Source organism: Rutilus rutilus, assembly GCF_951802725.1.
Source record: "Rutilus rutilus genome assembly, chromosome: 14".
Taxonomy (NCBI): Eukaryota; Metazoa; Chordata; class Actinopteri; order Cypriniformes; family Leuciscidae; genus Rutilus; species Rutilus rutilus.
In genome coordinates this window covers 16,709,362-16,716,069 of record NC_140219.1, presented here as the reverse complement: position 1 = coordinate 16,716,069, position 6,708 = coordinate 16,709,362, and positions in this window count along the sequence as shown.

Sequence of the window (6,708 nt, the reverse complement as noted above, 5' to 3'; positions counted from 1 at the left end):
GGACCATTCAGACTGCACCCTTTCAGTTAGTGGGCAGGATCAGTAGTGGCACTAAAAGTAGCAAACATCTTAGTTTCGAGCTGTAGCATCAGTATTTTTAAAATCATAGGAAAGCTATTTTATTTTATAAACACAGCATTGTGAAATTCTATAAGTCATTTATCTTGGCAATGTGTCAAATATAAAAACATGCATGTAGTGTTGATTGTTTAGAATCATAAAAAGTGATGTCTGGTTCTACAGAGCATTACATGACTCTTCACTCAGAATTTAAAGCTACACTGTGATATTTTCCCCCATCTAGCGGTGAAATTGTATATGACTACCCAGTGAATATTTGTTTCTGTTCCTTTCAATTTCGAGGGCATTTTAACTCCTACGGTGGCCGTATTATTCCAAGATTAACATGGCTTCCAGTTCGACTTCGTCCAATTGCGCCTTTAAAACTATCACCTGTGATCCGTCGCAGCACAGATTTATGTTACAAGGTAAACAATACTTTTTCACCATTGACGCGAGGAATGGTCGTTCTGGCGTTATGCACAACCATGCTATGGTTAGACAAGCAACTATAATACTTCGAATTTACACAAATAGGCTGAATTACCTGTCGAGAAGAAAGCAGGCAACTTCGGCGTCCGTTTTAAAATCTTTGCTCCTCATGAGCTCTTTCCATCTGGGAAAAGTTACTCCAGTTTTGACTTTGGTCTTGCTGATTTGCCTGTCGCGTTGACGTTTTAATTCTCTCTTTCGCTTCCTTGGCGACTCTGCTACATGTCCTCGAAAATAGGTGTGATCCTCCATCAGCAATCTTTCAAATCTGCCGGCAGTCGCCAGTAATCTCCCCCTCGCATTCGTGAAAGGCGAAGCTTGAATTTACAGGTATGTCCCTCTTTGGCTAATGTAGTTTCAAGATGGAGGGGCAACATGGCGACCTGCATTCAAACCCCTCACCCGTATGTACTTTCAATGGCAGATTATAAACTTAGGAGAATACTTTATTACTTGAAAGAAGTAAATATACATTAATGAGCACATATATTTTTGAAAGAACTAAGTGTTTTTTGCTAAGAATCAACTAAAAAAAATTACACAGTGTAGCTTTAAGGTTGGCATAAAACTGACTTAATTTTGTCCATCAGAAATTGATTGGATCATTGCGGTTTGCTATTGCTGTGATCTCATCATCATGTGGGAAAATGTCCCACCCTCGTGCCGGCAAACGCCATTAGATAAGAAGAGATGTTACAAGAGGGAGAAGTTATTTTGAATAAAGATTATGAGGACAGATGAGGGATATATATACTATATAGGACAATAATTTATTTCATGTTGACAATTATCTTTTCAAAACCTCAAACTAATTTAACCTATTGCTTTGCAAAATGACTTGCTCTTTTGAAACACTTGAAACTAACCGAACACAAAACATTGTAGGTATTGCCTTGTACTCTTGTACTTTTAGAGACAAAATGGTAAGAACTTTGGTAAGACAGTGAGAAGTTCTACTCACTTTTATCAATGTTAACTTTGTGAAGCTGTATTTCAAATCCGCCTATCGCAATTCTGAATCATCAAAGTAACGTTTGAGTTTGAATCGTTCGAAGAACTTCCAGCGTAGGCTAATAGGCCCACTCGACTGATATACTACATGGGCTATATGTAATGTTTTGTCAAAGTGTCTGCTAAATGAACAAATGTATTTTATTTAAATTAAAAGTTTATATTTTACTTCAAATTTGATTCCATGCCAATTTAAATGTCACTCGTCTATCACAAATGTGGTGACCTTTGATTGAGCTGTGTGTTTTTCATCAACGTGATTGACATATAAATAGAAGGTAAAGTCAAATACAGCAATGGCGTATCAGATTCTAATGAAGAATAACGATTTGTCCTGTGTGCTTACCATGACAGATATGAGACATATTCCTCTCACATGAGCTTGGTCCAGGCAAATATCAGGCATTTAACCTGCCAAATGTGTAGTCAGCACCGTGCATCATTCCGACAGGCACGACAGCCTCATAAGGAAAATTGACAAACAACGGAAATGCCAGCATAGGTAAATATTGCTGAGCAAATATAGCTTGGAAGAGAAAAAATGTCAAAGGGGCTGAGTTGCCTTCCTCAATATTTAGATGTGGATCAAAAGATTTCTCCCTTAATTATTATATTTAATGTGTGCAAGGGTGTTCAAATGTGTGTGGGGGTGCACCTGTGTGTTTAAATGTGTGACACTGCTAGGCGACGGTGCTGTTGATGAAAGTGCAAAACAGCCTTGGTCACTATGCAATGTTGTGAGCGGATCTTCCAGTTAAAAGATCATACGAGCCAATTTTTCATGTTTTTGCCAATATAATATCTCTATAATTTCGTCTAACCTTAAGGATGAAAAACCTCCCTGTACAAGAAATGCCATGCATCTGAAACATGAATTTGTAAACTTTTCTTTTAGCCAAATTTTTAGACACATAGGTGGCCCAGTTGCTGAAGAAGAGATGACAAACTGGTTGGACCATGTAAGATCTGGGTCAGGATCTACCGAGCGTGACTGTGAAAGACTGAGAGACAAATTGATTTGATCTGAATGAAGAAAAACTCACTTGTAACGCTTTTGAAATGTAAACGTATTTATGTCAGTTTACTTTGTAATTGCAGTGATTTATGTGCGAAGGTATATCAAGATTTGTCAAGATGAAGACTTTGTCAGATGGAATTCCTCTCATGTGGAAATGCAAGTGAACAAATAAAACGTCATTGTGACCTGTGCAAGTATGAACAACTGAGTCAAGATTCATTATAAATGAATGTCTACTTGAAAGTTTGTTTGAAGTTGTAACTGTGGTGGTGAGGCGTAAAATTCAGTTTTGGTTGTCTGTATTCTTTGGCATTTCTTTGCTTTGAGAGGTGTGCTTCTTTTATATTTCCTTTCGTGTGCTCCTCAGAGCTCAAAGGGTTTGGCAGAGAACATGAACAAACACAGCCTCTGGATTGTCTTAATTGATGGTACACTCAAGCTTCAGTGGCAATGATAACTTTAAAACAAGTACCTGAGACAGAGAGACAGACAGCGCACACACACACACAGAGAGAGAGAGAGATAAAAAGTTCAGAGTAAAAGACAGTGGCCTAGTTCAGATGAACACAAAGCCCAAACTGCCATGGAAGAATGCGTCCCTAAGTCGGTGAAAGACCACCCTGGTAGAAGCCCTGTTTTAGCAGTAAATCCGGGCCATTAGTGTTAATGCCAGCCAATGCCTCAGACATCCCCAGCCTAAAGCTCAACACAGCAAACCCGGATCCAGTGACACAGTCCTGGCTGCTCTAGCAAGGGAAACCCCTTATCAAACGTGGCTGGAAGGGTTAGGAGAGGTCAGCAATACTGGATCTGCACACCTGCACTGCAGCGGATCTCCTTGTTTGAAGTAGGTTGACACTGGATTAGCATAGGCTGTTGGGGATTTTTAAGGGAGTAAATAATAATTATTTGACTGGTAAAATGACTACTTTATTTAATAAAACGATCCTCTCATTACCAGTAGAGTTATAATATTATGGCAAAAGCAGCGTTGGGGAGGCACTTTGAAACTTGAATGATAACACGTTACAGTAAGTTTCAATTAAACTTTAATGCATTAGGCATCATGAACTAACAGTGAACACACTAGCTTTTAATATTCTTGGTTAATGTCATTTACATTACATAAACTACAGTAAAGAATAGTAAAGAAAAGTGAAGAATTGTGTGACACTGAACACTGCAATGATTGTTGAAAATTCAGCTTTGCCATCATGTGAATATATTGCATGTTAAAATATATTCAAATAGAATAGTTATATTTAATTGTAATAATATTTCACAATATTATATAATACTGTTTTGACTATATACAGTATATATAGTCAAAATATCCCCCCCCCCCCCCCCCCCCCCCCCCTAAATAAATGCAACATTGAGCATAAGAGACTTCTTTCAAAAGCATTACCCATGACTCCAAACTTTTGAATGGAAGTGTAAAGAAATACAATTTTAACATTTCAGGTTGTATAAATTAACATATATTATTTTATTTAATGTATCATGAACAAAAAGTTTCACTATTCAAAACTGAAGCATTTACAATTACTTTTTTGAAAACAGATGACAGCCTATTAAAATTGTAATGAAGTTAGAAACACTCCAATTTTAGTAAGTTACTCCCCAACACTGGACAAAAGGTTTGAGACAAGTTTTGTTTGTGATGGTTTTTCTAATGCTCATGTAGAGGATTTGAGGTAATGTTGTGTAATAGCTGTGAAGGGAAACACACACACACACACACACACACACCACCGAAATGGATGGTTAGCATCTATGTCTAAGGAGCAATTATGTAATTGCAGTGTTAAGAAACACCGTCAGGTTTATACATTGGAGGATGGGCTTCAACACCCATGATTCTCTACATGTTTTGACTGCAATGAAACAAAGACTTGCCTTATTACATTTTCATACACAGATAAATATGTTTGTTGCAGTGTACCCAGAAGAGTTGCATAAAAGGACATGGGTGTGGAAGGATAAATAACATTTGCAACACCACTCACTGTCTACCTCCCACACAAAGATTCAGATGACACAAGAGACATTTAGAATATATGCTGTCTGTTACCTTCAGCTAAGCCTGGCCTTAGGTTCAATAGCTCACTGGCTTAAATCTTACACCATATGCTGCTTGGAGATTTCCAATGGATTTGTCATTTTATCTGTTGATCTACAGATCCACGGCATCAAGATCTACCATCATTTCTAGAATTTTCTAGTCACATAATGGTTTTTAATGGAAGGTCACCTCATGTTTGAATGGAGTTGCACAGTGTTACTTTGGCTAAAACCGTAGAAGAGCATTTATTGAATATGAACATTTACTTATGGGGGGAGGAATGTGTGTGTTTAAACCTCACGAGATTGCGTATGAATACTGGGAGTGCTTTCGGAGGCTCTATCTATTTAGCAAATATCGAATACTTTCCCCTCAGGTGGTCGGAAACCTTTCCCGCTTGTGCTTGCTTACACTTTAAAATCCCTAAGCGCAAATATAAGCAGCAGCAGATTTGCTTAATATCAACTCTGCCACAAAACACACACCCGTGAAATGTCACCATGGTCCCTAGGTACAAAGTCAAAATATAAGAAAGTCAAACAATCAGGGTTTGAGGCGTATACAGTATTTAAGTTCAGAAAGTGGGCCTACACGTCCTCTCGACTGATTATCAGCGCACACGGAGCTTATCTCACGAGGGGACTGATAACTACGGAAGAACGACATAAAAGGAGGGTCTTTTCGCTTGTTTGTTTCCTCTGTTTAATTGACAATATTTGAGGTTAAGGTAATTGAGGTGGCCTTAGTGTGCACAGCATCAGTAATGAGACACTAAAGGGAGACCTCCTCAGATGACTGCTAATAAAGAAGCCATAGCTAATCTTTTAAACAAACATTAATACTCAACTAACAAGGCTACTTGCTGTCACATCATACATTATGTATATTTTTCCACAGTGCCGAACCCCACTTTTGACTTTCGGTGTGCTCTTGAGTTGGGTTCATATCCAAACACATCTCTTTCTCTGCGCGCTCCTTCCCTTCTTGGGTAACTTTAATTAGCAGGGGTCTCAGATAGCGCCTCTCACGAGGGGAGATGGGCTAAATTCTGAAAACAAACAGAGCCACACTGGCTTCCCGTTCTGTGTCTTTTCATCTCCTCCTGGCTGGCCTGGGCAGCCAGTGGCACAGAGCAGCAGAAGGGGGCCACACATGGTGTAAGTAAACACTCATAATTGCATTAGATCCCCCCCTGTGAATATGTAATGCCTCCTCTATACCAGAGTGCTAGGGGACAGATCCTTCACTTTTTTTTTTCCTAGTACAAAGACCTTCTTCTCACATGAGCGCAAATTTGCAAAGAAATTCAGAGATTTAAATGGTCTATTCAGGTGGGGTGTGAATTATTATAGCTTTTTAAAGGATTGCTTAAAGGGATAATTCACCTAAAAAAAAAAGACAATTCTGTCATCATTTACTAACCTTTACTTTGTTCCAAACCTGTTTAACTTTCACAAAAAAACAAAAGATATAGTCCATAAAATGAAAGTCAGTGTGGTCCAATGAGCCTATTAACTGTTAAAATATCTTGCTTCCTGTTCCACAGAAAAAAGAAAGTTAGATTTTGGAATGACATGAGCCTGAGTACATAATTTGACAGAATTTTCATTTTGGGGTAAACTATCATAAACTTTAAGGCCACACTTAAAACAACAACAACAACAACAACAAAAACCAAAAAATAAAATAAAAAATAAAGTTTGGGATCTGTAAGATTTTTAAAGTGTCTTTGAAAAAATGTATCTTATGCTCACCAATGCTGCATTTATTTGATCAAAAATAGTAAAAAAGTATTACAATTTAAAATAACATGGTTTCTATTTTAAATATATTTTAATTTATTCCTGTGATGGCAAAGCTGAATTTTCAGCTTCATTACTCCAGTCTTCAGTCACATGATCCTTCAGAAATCATGTCAATATTTGCTGCTCAATAAACATTTCTTATTAATATTTCTAATGCTGAAAACAACTGAACTGCTTAATTTTTTTTGTGGAAACTGTGATATACTTTTATCAGGATACTTTGACGAACAGACATTAGGAATGTCTTTACTGACATT